The sequence below is a fragment of the Hemicordylus capensis genome, chromosome 3, assembly GCF_027244095.1.
Source record: "Hemicordylus capensis ecotype Gifberg chromosome 3, rHemCap1.1.pri, whole genome shotgun sequence".
In the NCBI taxonomy this organism is placed as follows: domain Eukaryota; kingdom Metazoa; phylum Chordata; class Lepidosauria; order Squamata; family Cordylidae; genus Hemicordylus; species Hemicordylus capensis.
In genome coordinates, this window is record NC_069659.1 from 81127417 (window position 1) to 81147175 (window position 19759).

The following is a 19759-nucleotide window of genomic DNA, read 5'->3' on the forward strand; positions in this document are numbered from 1 at the left end:
TATTATATATAACATACTGTATATATAATAACACATTCCAACTTGACAGTATGATACAAGAACTTCAATCTGAAAGATTGTCAATATATTGTGTTGTACCCATTATGTCTTTGAAGGGAAATTTCTTGTATGTAGAAATTGATGTGTTTGTTTATCTTTGGATATTGGCAGGTTGTGGCTGGGAGAAAATGGTTTCTTTTGCTTGTGCCATGTTCTTCACTCTGGAAGAATGTGCACTTCTGGAGTGTGCTGAGGTTTTCATCCTACTGTGCATATTGACTATTTTATGCAAATAAATGGCATGCTATTCACAAATAATTTGGAATGTAACGGGATTTTCTTTTTTTATGTCTGCAAGGCATATTGTTAATCAATAAGGTGATTATATGGTTTCATTTCAATGGTAATATTCATTTTATGGTGTTTTTGTTGGCTCTTTTATAGAGACTGTGAACCTCATGTCACACAGCCTGGGGCCTTTCCAACAGGACTTCCTTTCCACAATTTCCTAATTAGTCTCTTGAAAAAAAACGATTTAAAGAAACAAGGGAAGGACAATGCTAAAATTACATAGAAATTTAATGTAGTTTTCTGAATTCAGTGAAAGAAAAAGAATGATTGTTTTTTTTTAATCAAATACTTTAATTATTTTGAGCATTAAACCAGTTTCTGGATGGTGGGGACACTCTACCCTAATTAGGCAATACAGGGCTTCCAGCACTTTTGGTATTTTTAAGAGCATTGCAGAAACCTAAGGGAGCAATTAATAGTGACATGTTATCCTTGTTTATTAAGCCAGTTGCCTCTCCAAATAATTCTCAGCTATGTTTGCTTCTTTTGTTGCACTATGAGAGAGGCAGAGGATAGGCAGACAGGTATTCTTAGATCTTAAATGACATTTCTCCTTCTAGGAGGGAAGAGTTTTAAGCCCCCTTTACGTATTATCTTAGAGGACAGTGTATTCACATACACAGTCCAAAGTGGAATGGAAATCCCCACATCAGTGGGTCAGTCATTTTCCTCCCTCCCTCCCCTTCCCACACCACTCATGCTTACAGCCTTTGTCTGAAGAAGTGAAGGCTGTAAGCGTGAGCAGCGCAGAAGGCAGCATGGGGGAATGATTGATATGCTGGGGGGTGGGACTTCCATTCCTGCTTTGGATTGTATAAAATAATGTGTGAAGAGGGGTTTTTTCAGTTCTTCTAGTCCAATCTTCTAGTCCAGTAAAGGCCAATCTGTCTCTAAATCAGGCCAGACTGAGGATTTGTTGTTGCTGTTGCTGTGGTGGTCATTGTTATTTTGCATGGCATGTCTCTATACAGTCTTTATCCCATCACCAGTACAATTAAAAAAAAAAAAAAGCACCTTCTGAGGTGGAGAAGATCATTCCAACTGCATGATGAGTCACTGCACACAATTAGCTTAGTATGTGATTATAACTGGGAATGAATTAAAACCAGTTCCATATGGTGATTATAGCATATAGGCCTGCTTTGGGATGAAATTTAAGATTGCCAGTGTACAAAATGTCTACAAAGGCATATCTGAGGCTGTGAAATAGAAACTCATGCCAGCCGCACCAAAGAAGTGAGTTTTCTAGAACTAGACATATAAATGTGCTTCCTTTTCTTCCAGGAAACTTTCCCACAGGGATTTTGCTGAGTTCTACCACCAACAATGCCAGAGATGAGAAGGCCATGCAGCAACAGAAACCTTTCCACTTCTGCCCTTTCTGTGTTCAGATGCACAGGTATCTTTTGTATCCTGCCAGCCAAGGTGTTCCTTCTTTCCAGTTACTGCTATATAGAGTTAACACAAAGTGGACTAATACTAAGGCTCATAGCATTGTATTTGTCACTTCTATCCATCTCTGTGTGTTTCCTCTCACATACATCATTTATCTTCATTCTTCAAGACAGTTCTTTATCCTTATAAGCACTTTACAGCTTCTACGATGCTTGCTGACCTTGTAGAATGTCACTCACTGTGGTCAGGAATTTGTGTCTGTGTGTGTGTTAGGTAAATCCTGCCTACAACTTCTCCATCAGTGCTTTGTACTGTTTCCTACACACACAAGAAGTCCTCCATACAGATCTTCATGATTTATTGAGATCCAATTTTTAAAAACAATCTTCTCTTCCTTGGAACGACTCCACCAAACTTTAGTATTCTCCCAGACAATGTAAGGATTATTTAAATGTCTGTTTGTAAAAATAACTATGACACATTTTATAGATTTCCTTTTAAAACTCAGAAGGCCAGGCCTAGTCCTATAGGCTATGTAGCTGAAATGATCTCTGGGAAACATGTCAGCCTCTCTGAGTTCCTCAGAAGATGTGCTCTATAAGTGTAAAAAACAACAAATAAAGTTTGGAGGACAATCCAGACAGCCCTATATGTATATCATTAGGTATACACAACTCTCAGTGCAGTTTCCTCACTGAAGGAAACCATGATTAGCAAATCACCACATATTTTTGGGTGGGGTGGAGGAAAGACACTTTCTTGGGGGAGGGACTATTTATTATTTATTTATTTATATGGGTTATTTATTTATTTATATGGGTTTGGTGGGGTGTTCAGTAAAATGAGGATGAGACTCTTCAAATACTTGGGTGGGGGGAACTGCAACTCTGTCTGAGTACAGCTCTATGTATGCAGAGGGCAGCCACTTGGCCACTTGGGATGTGCGAATCGATTCGGATACAAATCGATTTGTACCCGAATCTAGCTGATTCGGGTGATTCAGAGACAAAACGAATCACCCCTGTGGTTCATTGGCTAGATTCGGGTACAAATCGAATCGCGGCTGATTCAATCCGAATCGATTTGGGTTTCGGATCTGTCCTATTAATTTCCCCAGATTCCCAGCTTTCATTTAAAAAAAAAAGCTAAGCTCTAGCCCTTATAGAAGTGGAGTTATGGAGCAAAATGTGTGGTCACTATTTTTCAAGTGTTCGGATTCTTTGGTGTATAATAACTTTCACTCAATGAATCCTTATGAGGATTCATTATGCACCTTCATTTCTTCTATTCATTTTGAGTGTCTTTTAGACAGTGCCAATTGTCAACTGCCATGTGCCAACTACATTTAAGTGCCTAATGGGTAGAGGCTACCACCCAAATTGCAGAGGGATTGGGCAAAGGGCTGGTTTTTGGTGAATTGTTGAAGTTTTCCATAGGAAATCATGTAGGTTTCAGCAGCCCCATAACTGCACTTGGGGTTGCTGGGGTGGCCCAGAGTGAGTGGTGGTGTGGTGGTGAACAGAGGGTGCTAGCCACCCCCATGGGTTTCTAGCCCATGGGGTTCAGGGTTCTGTTGTTTCTGAGGTGTTCTGAGTGTAGATTCTCTGGTAGCAAATGAGATTTTCAATACAAACCATGAATCCACTCTCATTTGCTACCATAGAATCTACACTCAGACCACCTCAGAAATAACAGAACCCTGTACCCCATGGGTTAGCAACCCCATGGGAGTGGCTGGCACCCTATGTGCACTACACCACCACTCACTCTGGGCCACCCCAGCGCCCTCCAAGTGCACTTATGCGGCTGCTGAAACCTCCATTATAGCTTATAGGGGAAAACCTTAAAGATGAGTAAACTTCAACTATTCACCAAAAACCAGCCCTTTGCCCAATCCCTCTGCAGTTTGGGTGGTAGCCTCCACCCATTAGGCACTACCGCCTCACCACACTCTTCCAACCCAGATTCCACGTTATGCCCCAAATCTTCCTCAAAGACACTGAACCTTCAACTATTCACCAAAAACTAGCCCTTTGCCCAATCCCTCTGCAATTAGACAGCCAGCATGGTGTAGTGGTTAGAGTGCTGGACTAGGACCGGGGAGACCCGAGTTCAAATCCCCATTCAGCCATGAAACTAGCTGGGTGACTCTGGGCCAGTCACTTCTCTCTCAGCCTAACCTACTTCACAGAGTTGTTGTGAAAGAGAAACTCAAGTACGTAGTACACCGCTCTGGGCTCCTTGGAGGAAGAGCGGGATATAAATGTAAAAATAATAATAATAATAATAATAATAATAATAATAATAATAATAATAATAATAATTTGGGTGGTAGCCTCCACCCATTAGGCACTACCACCTCACCACACTCTTCCACCCCAGATCCCACTTTATGCCCCAAATCTGCCTCAAAGACACTAAACCTTCAACAATTCACCAAAAATCAGCCCTTTGTCCAATCCCTCTGCAATTTGGGTGGTAGCGTCCACCCATTAGGCACTTAACTGAAACTGAGTAGTACCTCACTGCCTTGTGGGTGGGACTGGGGTGTAGTTGGCACATGGCAGTTGACAATTGGCACTATCTAAAAGGCAGTCAAAATGTGAAAAGTTATTATACACCAAAGAATCCTAACACTTAAAAGTGAAAAGAGTGAAAGTTATTATACACCAAAGAATCCTAACACTTAAAAAATAGTGACCACACATTTTGCTCCATAACTCCACTTCTATAAGGGCTAGAGCTTAGCTTTTTTTTTTAATGAAAGCTGGGAATCTGGGGAAATTAATAGGACAGATCTGAAACCCAAATCGATTCGATTCGGATCAGCTGTGATTCTGATCCGAATCGAATTTGGGGTGATTCGGATGGGTCAGATTCTGATCCAAATCGAATCAGGGTTGTTTCGATTCGGTTACAAATCAAAACACAGAAAATCTGAATTGCACATCCCTATTGGCCACTGTGGAGGGAAAGGATGCTGGTCTTGATGATCCTTTAATCAGATCCAGCAGGGCTGCTCTAACCAAAAGAAAACCCAGTGCTTGAAACAGTATGCCGAGGGGCAGGAGGATACAGCAGAGTGGTAATGGATCATGACCTTGAAAATGGTTACAATAACTCTAACAACATTTTTAATCTGATCAAATGGTAGGAAATTGTGACAAGACAATTTGACAAGGTGCTGTTTTCTTTTAGATTTTTGTTTCCTGGTAGAAGTATGTTATCAGCTCTCTGTCTATTTCTGTGAGAAGGTTGAAGTTCATTGTAACTTATGTTGTTCCCAAGAATGAATTACCATACTGTCTCTACAAGGTTTTAGCTACTTCTTGGTGGCATTTTTCTTTGTGCACATATCTGGCTGTCATATATATGCATTTCATTCTCTGCTTCAGCTTCCCTTGACATTGTCTCTGCATTAGTTGAGCTTTATTCCATGCTTCTACATTCTTTTCTATCTTCAGATTATTTTATAATAGCACTCTGCATTTCATTAGTACTTCTCTCTCGGAACTATATAATATCCAGATATTAATTCCTGGGTTGTTTGTTTGTTTGTTTACAATAGACCCAAAGGAGACCTGGCTATACTTCTAGGCTTTGTAGCAAGAGAAGCTCATTAAAGAGACACTAAATTGCCAACAAAGTTATTTAATTTGCCTTTCTGACATTCTTTAAGAGGCATGGAACACACTCAATTAGGTATAAAAAAACCTTAACTTTTAAAAAACAATTTCATAGCCCAATGCAAGAAGATGGCAGTTGACATCCAGACTAAAGTTGCACTAGGGCAATGAACAAAGATGTACACATACACACACAGAGGCCACATAGCTAATTAGGTGCTTAAAGTTGTGCAATCTCTTGAAGTCTTGGTTCTCTTGCACAAACATTGTGCTTGCTCATCAAAGATAGCTGATTGTTTTACTTCATTTCCTGGAACATATCTTGGCTGAGGAACAGAGGTGTCCCCATAATTGAGCAAAAATGTGCAAAGGATGTGTGCCCTGGGGTCCCAAAAGGCCACCTTTGCTGCCTCCGTTGTGGGGGCAATGAAGGGGCAGTGGGATGGAAAACGTATGGTGAAAAGGGGTGGCAGGAGGGAGGCAGCCAGGAGCAGAGGTGCTCTTACCCCTGGACATGGAGGGCCAAAGTCCAGGGCCTCCACACCCCCTTGGCCCCTCCAAATAGTCTTTAGTCTGTCCTGGGTGGTGTGGTTTGTGCTCTCAATAACCTGTGTGTTAAAAAATGATGATTAACTTGCCACGGTGGGGGGAAGGGGGCTCCAAAAGCCATTAGGTCCAGGCTCCAAAATTACCTAGCCGCATGTCTGGCCAGGAGTGAAGGGGTGGCAGACAAGGAAGAGGTGTGGATCAAACAGGTGGCAGGACAGAAAAGTTTTTATGTGACGGAGTGGCAGGGTGGAAGCAGCCAGGAGTGAAGGGGCGATGGGGAAAGGAAGAAACATGGAGCAATGGGGTGGTAGGATGGAAGAAACGTGGATTGAAGGGGCAGCAGTGGGAGCGAAGCACTAGCAGCAAAGAGCAAAGGGTACAGCAGGGTGCTCTGGATTGTGCAACCAGGCTACCTTCAGCCTGGCTGTGCCACTGCTGAGGTAGAGGCTTCAGAGCAGGAGGTGTGCCACTGGTTGTGCAAATGCACTGCTCTGTAATGCAAGCTCCTGATTTAGTGGAACTAGCCAGCACAGCATCCTAATGCCAGATGTTTGCACTAGTGCAGGATTAGTCTGGATGGCAGCCAACAACTATAAAATGCAGTTGCAAGAAATCTTGGACAGTACTTAAAGCTTGAAATCAGTTCTGGAAAATCAATATGTGCACTGCCATGCCTATTTGAGGTGCAATTTATTTTCAGGTAAGTGTGGCAAAGCTTAAAATGTTCTTGCTTGATAAAAGTGTTGATAATCACAGGTAAAAGGCATATATGATGCAAGGCAGGTATGCCAATTGAGACTGAAGCACAAAATAGGAGACACAACAAGGAAGCCCTTACCTCTTGCAGAAGCCAGCCTTACTTCTCCAAAGAAGAGATTTTCTGGTTTGGGCTATTTAGAGGCATTAAAGACCCCTTGTAATGCTCAGGCAGACATCACAATGCTCAGTAGAATTGGCCCTGCCTCCCAACTTCAAATGGATGCAACTGAATGTTCTCTTAAGAGCTAGCTGGGATAGCAGCACGTATTTTCCAGCTATGTACTGCCATGCCTACTTCAATGTTAATTCGCATAGGGATATTTACATTTCACATAGGCATTGCAGAGCACATCCTGATTTTGCAGAACTGATTTAATTTGTGCCTCTTCTTTTACAATTTTGGCATGTAGGTGTGGAAAAATTTGCAGGTATTGAAATGCCTTCTTCAGCATGAACATCACAGGTACAGTAACTCTGTGCTTACTTGCCTCTGGTGACCTTATGAGTTTAATCTGGAATTCTGAATTAAGCAAGACTTCACTCAAACAAGATAATGAACTGAAATAATCCTAGATTTATTTAGTATGGAATATAGAACAGATTAAACATTCTGGCCACCCTGGACATATCTGAAGTGGCATCACTGGCCCAGCTATCTTTCTGTGTCTTTTATGCAAGTTCTATTCAGGTACCAGGAACAGGGCTTTGTCACAACAGGGCTTTGTTGTGGCATCAAAGTGATTGTGGCATCAAATTTTCTCTCCACGTAGATTTGCTAAGTGTCTACCCTGCCTGATTTTAAGCTTCCTGGGTTCAGGGCTCTGAGACGGCTATTTGCCCCAGGAATGGAAGCTTCCATTGGTCCATCCATCTGTACAGAGTGTGCAATTGCAATTTCAACGTTACTCCCATTGGGAATTATGGGAGTAGCATCACAACTGCAATGACACACTTCTTAGTAGGCACAGAGGAGCCCTGCCTTTGCAAGTAGCATGGATAAGCTGTAGAGAGCTTAAGAAGCAGCACATGTGTCTCTCCCTTGGATCAGCAGTGCGCTGTGCTGTATGTAAGCCTCTGACATGTTTAAAAAGTGGTAAAAATGGGTATGTGGTTATCCCTTCCCGGTATCCCCTTTGCAGACTGACCATCTTTCAGAGACAAGATATAATCTTCCTGGTACTGAATCTACACTAGCAAACATATAATACAAAGAGAATTATGTGTAGATGTTTTAAAAATATGTGGAAAAGACCTTGATGTGAATGTTGGTGCCAGCAACACTTGCCATACTGGCAGGGCAATTTCTTCAGTAATACAAAGACAGAAATAAAAAGACTCAAGTAGCAGTAAATCTAAAATCAATACCACTGACAAAGAAATAACAGCTGCTTTAGCTGCCAGCTCCTTTTCTACCAAAAGGGAAAAAATGTGTTTTTTATTCTGCTTGTTACTGTATGCTTATGGTTATGAGGTGCAGCTATAATTAAAGTATGGTATAATCATACCAACAAGATACATTTCTGAATCCATATCTATTTGGTTGGTGTAGTTTTTTTTTGGGGGGGGGGGGTTGGATGAACAAAGGTGTTTGGTTTTTTTTAACTTTGCATGAAAAAACCCTCATAGTTCTGCATGAATGAGGGAGTGTCCTAATTGATTACCCTGTGCATAAAAGAAGCTTGCAGCAATGTAAATTCCACTTAAGAATCGTTACAGATAAAAAAATCTGCATGTAGACATTACATATATAATAGATCATATGTAACTAGATTAGTGAATGAACTATAGTTCACTAATTAGGAATGCCACCAACATTTTCATGATCTTATGTTCAGAAACAGAGGCTCATTGAAGCTATGTATTTATGTGTGTATTTTATTTATTTATTCACCATATATACATTTCTATGTGGTGTACACAATCCAAATTACAAAAATAAAAATAAAGAATTAAAACACTTCTACAGGGAGGGGGGAACCCAATTAAAAATAATTCACAGAATGGAATGATTAAAATAACTTCTCAGGATAAAAACAGTTTAAAATTAATTTTAATTAAAAACCTGAGAAAACAGGTGTGTCTTAAGGGTATTTTAAAAAGCAATCAGATATGCAGACACTCTTATTTTGACAGCGAGTGCATTCCAAAGTCCTGGGGCAGCCACAGAGAAGGCCGAGGGTCACTGCCAGACAAGCTGGCAGCTACCGTAACCAGACCTCCCCAGATGATCCTAATAGGTGGCAGCATTCATGATAAAGAAGGTGGTCTCCTAAATACCCTGGTAGTAAGTCATTCAGGGCTTTATAGGTAATGACAAGCAATCTGTATTTCACTCAATAAGATATCAGCAGCCAGTGCAATTCTTTGAGTTGTCCCAGAATCCAACCTGGCTGCTGCACTCTGTACTGGTTGTCGTTTCCGAACTATATACAAAGGCAGCGCCACATAGAGTGCATTCCAATAGTCAAGTCTGGAGGTCAACAGCATATGCACTACTGTTTTAAGGTCATTTACCTCCAGAAATGGGCGTAGCTAACGTATGAGCCAAAGCTGATAAAAACTGCTCCTGGCCACAGCCTCAACCTGAGAAATCAGAGACTCCCAAGCTACATACAACTGGCTTGTAAAAGGCAATCTGGTGATGATCGCCCATTACAAACAAAAGAGGATTCCCTAAAATGGTGTTCACCAGACAAGCGGGGGTGGGTGAGTGGGAGGGCATCTCACTGGCTATGGCAACAGCTTCCCGTTGGGAGTGGTGGCAGCCCCTCTCGCACTTGCTCGTGCTCCAACCACACTGCAGGGCAGTGGTCAGCCTAGTTCCAGCTTCCACCCATGTGCAGAGGCAAATTGTGTGACCTCTGTGCATGCACAGAAGCCATTCATGTCATTACACAATTGGTGTGGTGATGTAAATGGGATCCATGCATGCACGGAGAGCACGCAAATGGGTTCCGTGCATGCATGGAGGCAGGAACTGGGCTGCCCATTTGCCCATGGTGCAGGAGTGAGCACTGGCAGGGCTGAGAGGGGCTGTTGGTGAGGTGTCCTTTACACCTCTCCCCCATCCCTCAAACATAATTTTAGGCAGAGAATCCCCCCTTGTTTGTAAAGGGGGATAATTACTGGATTGCCCTTTACAAGCAAGGCTGAACTGGTCAAACCTTGCCAAACTGGCTCAATCCAAATTGATTCTCGCTTTGTGGGGGGCTGGGCTGGTTCGAGCTCAAACTGGTAGAATTAGGTTGGTTTGAATTGAACCTAGTTCAATTACAACTGGTTCTGCATACCCCCAGTTGAGCCTATTACCAGCTCCAGGCAGGCATTTATTGTTTATTTGTTTTATTTAAAATATTTCTATACCACCCAAAACTTGCGTCTCTGGGAGGTTTACAATTAAAATCATTTAAAACATTAAATCAATAAACAATTAAAATCATTTAAATGATTTTAAAAATCATTTAAATGATTTAAAAATCATTTTAAAAACATTTAGAACCCATTATTAAAATTATTTAAAACTATGCATCTAATTAAAATCCTGGGTGAATAAATGTGTCTTCAGTGCCATTATAAAAGTTGGAAGAGATGGGGAGGGCACTTATTTCAACAGGGAGCACATTATGAGGTCTAGGGGCTGTAACGGAGAAGGGCCATTCCTGAGTAGCCACCAGATGAGTTGGCAGCAGACGCAGGCGAACCTCTCCGGATGATCTTAGCAGGCAGTGGGGCTCATAGCGAAGAAGATGTTCTCTTAAATACCCAGGGCCTAAGCTGTTTAGGGCTTTACCAGCACCTTGTATTTTGCCCAGAAACGGATCGGCAGTCAGTGCAATTCCTTCAACACAGGAGTAATATGATCTCTCCTAGATGACCTAGAAACCAACCTGGCTGTCATGTTCTGAACCAACTGCAGTTTCTGGACTACATACAAAGGCAGCCCCACATACAGTGCATTGCAGTAATCTAGCCTAGAGGTCACCAGCAGATGTACCATTTATGATGTTTACCAGACCCTCTCCAACAATATGATAGTTAGATAAAATAAGCCAAGTTGGACAGCGGTTAAGAGAGCAAGTGTTAGAATGCACAGTCCGACATCCTCAGGAGTCACAAACTGAGTCATCCAGTCTGACCATATAAGAGGAGTATCTGGATATCTCCATAACAGACTCTGCCCTAGTTGAAGAATCCAGTTCAGCTCGAACACGAAATACTTTGTCCATGAAAAAATCATTAAAAGCCAGTAAATTGATGGTTCTAAATTTGGATTCAAAGGGGGGGGGGCTCATATTAGCCCTCGCAACCCTAGACAACTCCTCTGGATGTGAACTTGTGGATGCAATGCAGGCAGAAAAAGATTTCTGATATGTAAACTGGCAGATCAATCCGATGCTAACCTTGTAAAACATCTGCTTTCAGACAAAGATGCTTTAATTTCTATTCCTGTAGCTGTTTAGTTATATTGCTTTTAAAAGGTATAATGGGATATCACCCCAATCTTAAACTGTATATATGTATATATATATTTTGATGTTTACTGGTTTTCACTCTCTGTTTGGTCAATGACTGTAAATAAAATTACATTACATTACATTGCTTCTTGCAAGAAGCAAGACTTGCCAGACCATAGATCTTCAGGTATGCTCTATGTTGTAACCTGTGGGATTCAAGCTGACTGTCTCCATTTGTGCTCTATTCATCTACCTCATCGCTTCATCTCCCATCATTCTTCTGAATATAAAGGGCTGACTTTGAAGCAGGTCAAAGAGGATGCTTAGGAGTGATTGTGTCTACTGCTCTAGTGAGTTCATTATTCCATGTTTGCACCAGAGATCCCACAGAGATCCCAGAGAATACCACCCTGGTCAGAGTAAAAAGATGAAATTGAATGTGTGACCAGCAACATGCGTCAGTCCAGAGACCACCTGGGATTTGCCCATAGTTTTCACGATTCCAATGCCAACCCTCCAACCAGGTCCATCAGCTCAGTTAGGGTCTCCAGTGAACAACGGGATGATCTGTACACCAACAGTAGTCCCAATCTATCCTTGGCCCCTAGACATAGATGCAGACACTCAAAATGGGCAAGTTTAGATGGAGCAGGACATTTTCAGAATTAATCTGTGCAAAACTTTGGTCGCAGAGATGACTGACAGAGAGTTTGAAGTTTAAAATTAGAATCAGGTATATTTTAGGGTTTGGGGGTACAGGAAGGAAATCTTGATTACCAAGCAACACAATGAGGCTATTCTCACAATGGGGGAAAACCAGGCTAAGGGAAGCCGATGGTTCCTATTCCCCACCATCTCTACGGGCTCTGTGAGGGAGCTGGTAATCATGTGGGCAGCCAATCTGCCCACCCAGGGAGGGCTTGATGCTTGTCTGCTTGACTCGCTCTCCCTGCCAAACCCCATCCGGCTTTCCATATTGCTTGTGTGGAGAGCCTCAGTATTAACTAACAAAACTAACAAAGCTAATAAATCAATCGGACTAAACTGAAGTTCACGAAGAGGCATCCTGACTTTGGATCCAAATTAATTCCACTCAAGCCTGACCGAGGAATGGTCTTAGAAAACAGATTTCGATTTAAAGAGAGATTAGAAGAAGAGGACAGCCAGAGGCTTTAGAACAGAGATTAGTTATACCTAAGTCCATCTGGTGGGGTATGTGAACCCTTGTAGCTCAACTGAGTCGAAGCACTTCTTTGCTTCAGGACAGGCGAGAAGGCAGGAGTGGGGACCCAAGTGCCACATGAGGGTCAAAGAACCAGGAAAAATCCAAAGAGGGCCTGATCTTGGGAGACCAGTATTTGGAACCAGCCAAACATGCTGCACAGATTGGGGTTCGAAGCAAGGCCGATCTGGAGGCAGCAAGCAGGATGGGAATGAGAGTCCAGGCAAAGCAAGATGGTGTAGCTAGTGCCCAAAGGCACGGACACACAATGGGTGAATCCAAGGAAGAGACACACAGTTTGGTGGTCTCCAGGGCTGAAATAGGCAGCATCTTGCCCTGAGCCAGCCATTAATAGGAGTGTGCACGGAAACGGCTGGCCCAGTTCAGTTTGAGTCCGGACCGGACCATGCCAGGCCTCACAGAATCCATTTGCACATGCATGGCGGCCTCCAAAATGGCCACTGTGGTGATTTATGGAGGCCCGAATGGGCCAAAAAACCCCACTCCAACAGGGAGCAGGGGAATGTTCATGGAACCCCCCCCCCCACAGCCTATAGGAAGGGGCAGAAGGTAATTTAATCTATTTTAAATTTGGAAAAAAAATTCACAAAACCCACCCCCCCGATGGGACCAGGCCGGACCGAACCGGGCCAGCTGGTTCTGTGCATCTTCTGTGTACCTATGCGTGGTGCAACCTGTTCTTACAGACAGGGCTCTGGTGACTACTGTTTTTGTGTAGCCTGCATATTGCATTTGGTGTTTTACAACAAAAAGTACATGCAGTTGAAGATTACTACTACTACTACTAAAATTGGATGGGGATGGGGATGAGATAATTAGGTCATTATAAAACATACTATCGAAATGTCCACATGTGGCACAACTGTACAAAATTTGATCCAAGTTGGTCCCAGCATTGCAAAGTTGTTGTTGGGGGGGAGCACACATGTAGCCACCATCATGAGATGGGTTCTGGAATTTGTTTATGGATTATTAAGGTATAATTTATTTATTTATCAAATTTGTACACCGCCCCAAATTTCATCTGTAAAATCTTAACCTAAATACCAAGTTTGGCGCAAATTGGTTAGGTGCTTCACAAACTTCTACCTCAAATTTTCAAATGTCCACCACCTTGAACTGGGATGGATGACCCCATCACAAAATATACCATTGAAGTATCCTTATGTGGCCCTACAACTGTACCAAAGTTGCTTTAAATTGGCCAGGCATTGTGAAGTTGATCACAATGTGATCTCAAAAGACTACTTTCCATGAGGGAAGTAGGTTAAAAAAGCGAAATGAGAGAAAGGACTCTTAGGGGCTCCTCTGCCTGAGCCCCTAACAGTTGAGAGCATCAACTGGAAGTGGAGATTAGGTTCAGGAGCATGCATGGTGTGAAGCTGAATATATTTTCTTCCTATGTTGTATGGTAAGGTTTTGGAAAAGGAAAAAGGAAAAAAAATCTTTTCCCACTCTCTAGAAAACTTTCACCCCAATATATGACAAACCATGAAACCTGAGCTTATACTGTAAAGCACATCAGGGGGAAGAATTCAAGAACGCAGGAAAGGTGCCCTTTTTCCTTTCCCCCCTTCTGAAAGCTCCCCACATAAGCCCCAAACAGAGATACAAGTCTCCTGTTCCAGGTTAGCTGGAATCCTTGACAAGAAAATTCCTGGCAATTAGGACCTATTGGTGTGGTACCCACTTTAATATATATATTTTCATACTATGATTCTGTCAAAGCCTAGAAAGTGTAGATGTTTCATAACTTGTTCAAGAAATAATTCCATTACTTTGCCAGCAATCATTTTGATAGACAGCATGATATCACAATTTCTCCTTCAGGTTTTGTGGAAATATAACATTTTCTAAATTAAAATATACATAGGAACAAGTGACACATACCTTTTATACTCAGTCAGCTTTTTAACATCTTGCCATCACATGCACCACTGCATACATCAACCAGTTTCCTGAGGTTTTCTGAATTTCAGTGTTATGCTAATCAAGGTTCAACGGATAATTCTGAAGGGGCCAGATTTTGTTTCCAGTGCAGCCTTTGCTAAAGTTTCTACTGATTTGTGGAAGTAGAGACACATGTAATCATGCTACTCTTAAAGGCAAGGCCACACAACTTTGGCCCTCCAGCTGTTGTTAGACTAAAACTCCCATCATTCCTGACTATTGGCCACTGTGGCTGGAGATGATGGGAGTTGTAGTCCAAGAGCAGCTGGAAGACCAAAGTTGTACAGCCCTTCTCTAAGACTTGCAATCATAAGTCAGAGGTTTTGGATCTGAAACTCAATTAATTAACTACAGAGGAAATGAAGTGCCTTCAATCTATGGACTGAATCTTAATCTGTTTGTACAGTGATATTTTGCTTGCATAATTTGGACAAATAAATACTTTGTCTATGACTTTTCTTCTTAAGATACTTGGTTAAAAATATGTGTACTTCTGCTTCTTTGGGTTCCTGTGTTTCTTTTCTCTCCCACTCTGTGATCTTGAATAATATCTTGTAAATTTCAGCTCAACTTCAGCGTACTATTGATTGCATTGGTTCAGCAAATTCACATCCAGCAGAATTGTCTAGGGTTGTGAGTATGTACCCCCTCCCCCTTGTATTTAAATTTGGAACCATTGGTTACTCACTGTGACATTTTAAATGACTTTTTTTGCAGATAAAATATCTCATATTCGGATTCCATAGTTACTGCAGAGTCTACTGTGGAGAGGTGTCCAGCAACTTCTTTTATAGGATTAGATTGGATCATTTTCAGTTTTTGACTCCTGAGGAAGTGGACAAGCTGCTTTGGACTGTGCGTCCTACAACCTGATCTCTTGACCATTGCCAAACTTGGCTTATCTCATCTTACAATCATATTATCAGAGTGGGTTTGGTAAATATTATAAATGCTTCTCTGAGGGAGGGCATGATGCTTCCTTGTCTTAAGGAGACTATTATTAGACCACTTTTGAAGAAATCTGCACTGGATCCATCGGGGTTAGCTAATTACAGACCTGTTTCTAATCTTCCATGTTTGGGCAAAGTAATAGAGCGGGTGGTGGCCTCACAGCTTCAGGAAGTTTTGGCTGATGCAGATCTAGACCCATTTCAAACTGGCTTCCATATGGGCTATGGGGTTGAGACTTGGTCGGCCTGATGGACAATCTCCAACTGGCTATTGACAGAGAGAGTGTGACTCTCTCGATCCTTTGGGATCTCTCTGCAGCTTTTGATACCATCAAACATGGTATCCTTCTGGACCGCCTGAGGGAGGAGGGATTGAGTGGCACTGTTTTACGGCAGTTCCACTCCTACCTCTCTGGTAGATTCCAGATGGTGTTGCTGGACACTGTTGTTCTGCAAAGTGAGAACTAAAGTGTGGAGTTCCACAAGGCTCCATACTGTCTCCAATGCTCTTTAACATCTACTTGAAACTGCTGGGAGAGATCATCAGGAGGCTTGGTGCACGGTGTTATCAATATGCTGATGACACCCAGATCAACTTCTCCATGTCAGTCTCATTAGGAAATGGCATAGCTTCCCTAAATGCGTCCCGGGAGGTCTTTTCTAATAGACCTAAAGTTTACAAGTGGTCTATTGACAACCATGCAATCCAACAGGTCAACACATTCAAATATCTTGGGGTTGTATTCCAGGCCAATGGGAAGAGTGCCACCCATGCCAATTACGTTTCTGATCTCACCCAAGAGTACAGCAGCAATTGTAAGGTACCATCACATGCAAGGAAACAGATTCCTGCCTGCCACCATTAAACTTTCCCAGGCAAAGTCATTTGCACAACTTTTATATGGAGCTCCGTTGGGCCCATACACCAACTTTGGTCCACTTGAGACAGTTCAATCAAGATTTCTTAGATCCCTTTTTAAGAACCCTAAGTGTGTTGCCAATGCAGTTTTTAGGTTGGAAGTGGGTCTGGCAAGTGTAGAGACTGGGCTGTGGATTGTTGTGATCAATTATTTGTACAAACTGAACTATATTCCTGTGGGGCTGGCTCCTCTAACCCTATGTGATGCTTTTCACTCTAGCGCAGGGATGTCAAACTGTGGCCGTTCTGCAGATGTTGGCCTACAACTTCCATTATCCCTGGCTATTGGCCACTGTGGCTGGGGATTATGGGAGTTGTAGTCCAAAAACAGCTGGAGGGCCAGAGTTTGACATCCCTGCTCTAGCGGGTGGAAATGTATCCAACACAAGATCCTCACTTGTGGCCTATCTCCAGATACTTTGTATATGCTAAATAGGGAGAAGGCCAAAGAAATAACAATGTGATGCCTTTTACATCTAGAGCTTCAGTTTAATTTGAGTCGGATATCCACTTTTTGTAAGATACCAAATGGGATAGATGGGTGAGCCATGGCCTCTTACCTATTCACACTCACATTTCTCAATTATCTATGGGCTTTTACCAGAGCAAGGTTTAAAGCCCTCCCTTCAGCAGTTCTGGAGGGCAGATATCGTAAAATTCCCATTGCACAATGTTTTGTCCCTGTGGTGTGGAAGAAATTGAATTGATAACACATGTGCTTTTATATTGAGATTTTATTCCAATTAGTGTCATGGTTTGATCTCTGCTTTTCTATTAGAACTTCTGCATCACTCTGATGATTTTTATGTATCACTTCTTCTAGAGATTATACGTTTCAGGACACTTACAATGTAACCAAGTTTTGCTCTTTAGCCTCTAGGTTATGGAGGACAATGCTTAATGATTTGTATTTAGCTTGGTTTATTAATTACTGTCAAATATGTTAACCTTCTTTGCTGGCCTAGGGCCGTAATAAAGAAGATCAATCTATACTTAAGGATAAAATTCTTAAACATATAGAAGAACAGGCCTTGCTGAAAGAGAACCAGCTTGGCTTCTACAAGGACAAGTCTTACCTCACTAACCTTTTGGAGTTCTTTGAGAGTGTCAGCAGGCATGTGGATAAAGGTGATCCGGATGACTTAGTATGCTTGGACTCCCAAAAGGCTTTTGATAAAGTTCCCACCGAAGGCTCTTGAGTAAACTTAGAAGTCATGGGATAAGGAGACAGGTTCATGTGTGGATTGGTAACTGGTTGAAGGATAGGAAACAGAGGAGAGGAATCAATGGAGAGTTTTCACAATGAAGGGAAGTAGGACGTGGGGTCCCCCAGGAATCTGTACTGGGACCAGTGCTCTAACCTTTTCATAAATGATCTACAAGTTGTGGTAAGCAGTGAATTAGCCAAATTTGCAGATGACAGTAAACTAATAGGGTAGTGAAATCCAGAACAGATTGTGAGGAGCTCCAAAAGGATCTCTCCAAAGTGGGTGAGTGGGCAACAAAATGGCAAATGTGGTTCAATGTAAGCAAGTGTAAAGTGATGCATATTGGGGCAAAAGCCCCCCCCCCAACTTCACATATACACTGATGAGGTCTGAGCTGTCAGTGACTGATCAGGAGAGATCGATCTTGGGGTCGTGGTAGGCAGCTTGTTGAAAGTGTAGACTCAAGTGTGTGGCAGCTGTGAAAAAGGCAAATTCCATGCTAAGGATCATTGAAAATAAAAATGCTAATATTATAATGCCCTTATACAAATCCATGGTGCGGACACATTTGGAGTACTGTGTACAGTTCTGGGGGCCATATCTTAAGAAGGAGAACTGGAAAAGTTGTAGAAGAGGGCAACCAAGAATATCAGCACCTTTCTTATGAGGAAAGGCATTTGGGACATTTTAGTTGGAAAAGAGGCGACTATGAAGACAACTGATAGAGGTGTACAAAATGATGCATGAGGCAGAAAGAGAGAGAAACTCTCCTACTCTCGCAACACTAGAATCAAGGGTCATTTCATGAAACTGATGGCCAGGAAATTTAGGACTGACAAAAGGATGCAATTTTTCACACAGCACATTATTAATCTATGGAATTCTCTGCCGTGGGATGTGTGTTGTGCCAGGGGCACGATCCCTTCCTGGTGCCAAGATGGAGAAACACACACAGGCAAAAGATGAAACAGATGCAGTTATAGAGCCACCATTGAGCTAACAGTTTCAAAGAACCTGGGCTGCCACCAATCAGCGGCCATGCCTGGCACCCCAGCCACACGGTGTCTGATGTCAGACACAGGAGGTGTGGCTTTGCTTGCAAATGGGGCTGCATTTCCTATTTGAGAACAAATACTGTCCAGCACTGCTTTCGCAGCGTGGCTGGAAGCAGAGAGAGCCTTCCTGGCAGAACTGTGAATGCAGGACTGACTCGTATTTGCTCCCAAATCGGGGGGCAATGCCCTGTTTGTGAGCAAAACCAATTCCCCATATGTCCATCTGATGAATTGGCCTTTTTCACAGCTGCCACACACATGTGTTCATCCTGCCACAGCACCCCTCCCTCCATTTCTCCTGTGTCTGACGTCAGATGCAGGGGGTGTGGATTCGTTCGCCAACGGGGCCGTGTTCCCTGTTTGAGATCAAATACCAGCTAGCACCATATTCAGTGTGGCCAGGAACACTTTTCCTGCATTTAAAGGTCTTAGCCACACTGTGAAAGTAGCCCCATATTTGCAAGTGAAGCCACACCCACTGTGTCTGACATCAGATGCAAAGGGAGTGGCAGGGGACCACTGTGGAGGGAGGAACACGTGCCACCGGCTGGCTTCCTCTGCCACTGAATAGATGGTATTTTAATCAAAGAACAAGATATATAAGGGTTCTTATGTCCCTCAAAACTACCAGGGTTCCCATTGTGGTAGGGTACGTGCTCCAGCAGGGGTCCACAGCACCTGCACACTGGTTCATCATTAGATCCAACTAGCGTTCTTAGAAGGATATGTCCTTATTCATGACGTTAAACAAAGCAAGCTAGGCTTACATGTCAATAATGAGCAAAAAGCTGGTGCTTAATGAGCTACAATTTGTTGCTTGAAGTTTTTCATGGCACCTCTGGTAAGAAGCTGCAGGCTCTGATAAGAAGCAGAGCTCATTAAAATTGACCCACGGATGAACTTCTGAGACAGACACAAGAACTTTCCACTCCTTGATTGATTGATTGATTTCCTTGCAATACAACAGTATTGTTGTGGGTAAAACTGTTCCTGTCAGTACAATGTGGTGATGGCCAAATTTTCAATGACGTTAAAAGGGGCTTGGACAAATTCATGGACAGGGCTATCAATGGCTACTAGTTTGGGTACTTATAGGCCAACTCCAGAATCAAAAGCTGTACTGAATGGGCTTTGAGCCAGATCCAGTAGGGTTGTTCTTATGTTATATTTGTTATGTTATTACAGTATATTCTTATGTTTTATAGGAATTGGAGAGTTATGTTGCAACTTACTCTGTGTGTGTAGGGTGAGATAGGATGCAGTTTATTATTTGGCTCTTTTGCAAAAATTATTTTATCTT

The 19759-nt window shown here is 42.4% G+C and overlaps 2 long non-coding RNA genes across 3 annotated transcripts in view; one reads left to right on the forward strand and one right to left on the reverse strand.

Annotated features, from left to right (window-relative positions):
* Window positions 1-19759, reverse strand: part of LOC128349144 (uncharacterized) — a 36848-nt gene that overhangs the window by 4359 nt on the left and 12730 nt on the right. Inside the window, exons 5-6 of one of the 2 annotated variants that reach the window (XR_008318581.1) lie at window positions 17282-17447; window positions 12416-12543 (exon numbers count right to left, since the gene is read on the reverse strand). This is a non-coding gene — a long non-coding RNA (uncharacterized LOC128349144). Of the gene's footprint in view, window positions 1-12415; window positions 12544-17281; window positions 17448-19759 lie in introns of those variants that run through there. The other variant, XR_008318580.1, reaches the window with a different exon arrangement.
* On the forward strand, window positions 1634-2385 carry LOC128349148 (uncharacterized). Its single transcript, XR_008318585.1, has 2 exons — window positions 1634-1759; window positions 1947-2385. It is a non-coding gene; the product is annotated as an uncharacterized LOC128349148 (long non-coding RNA).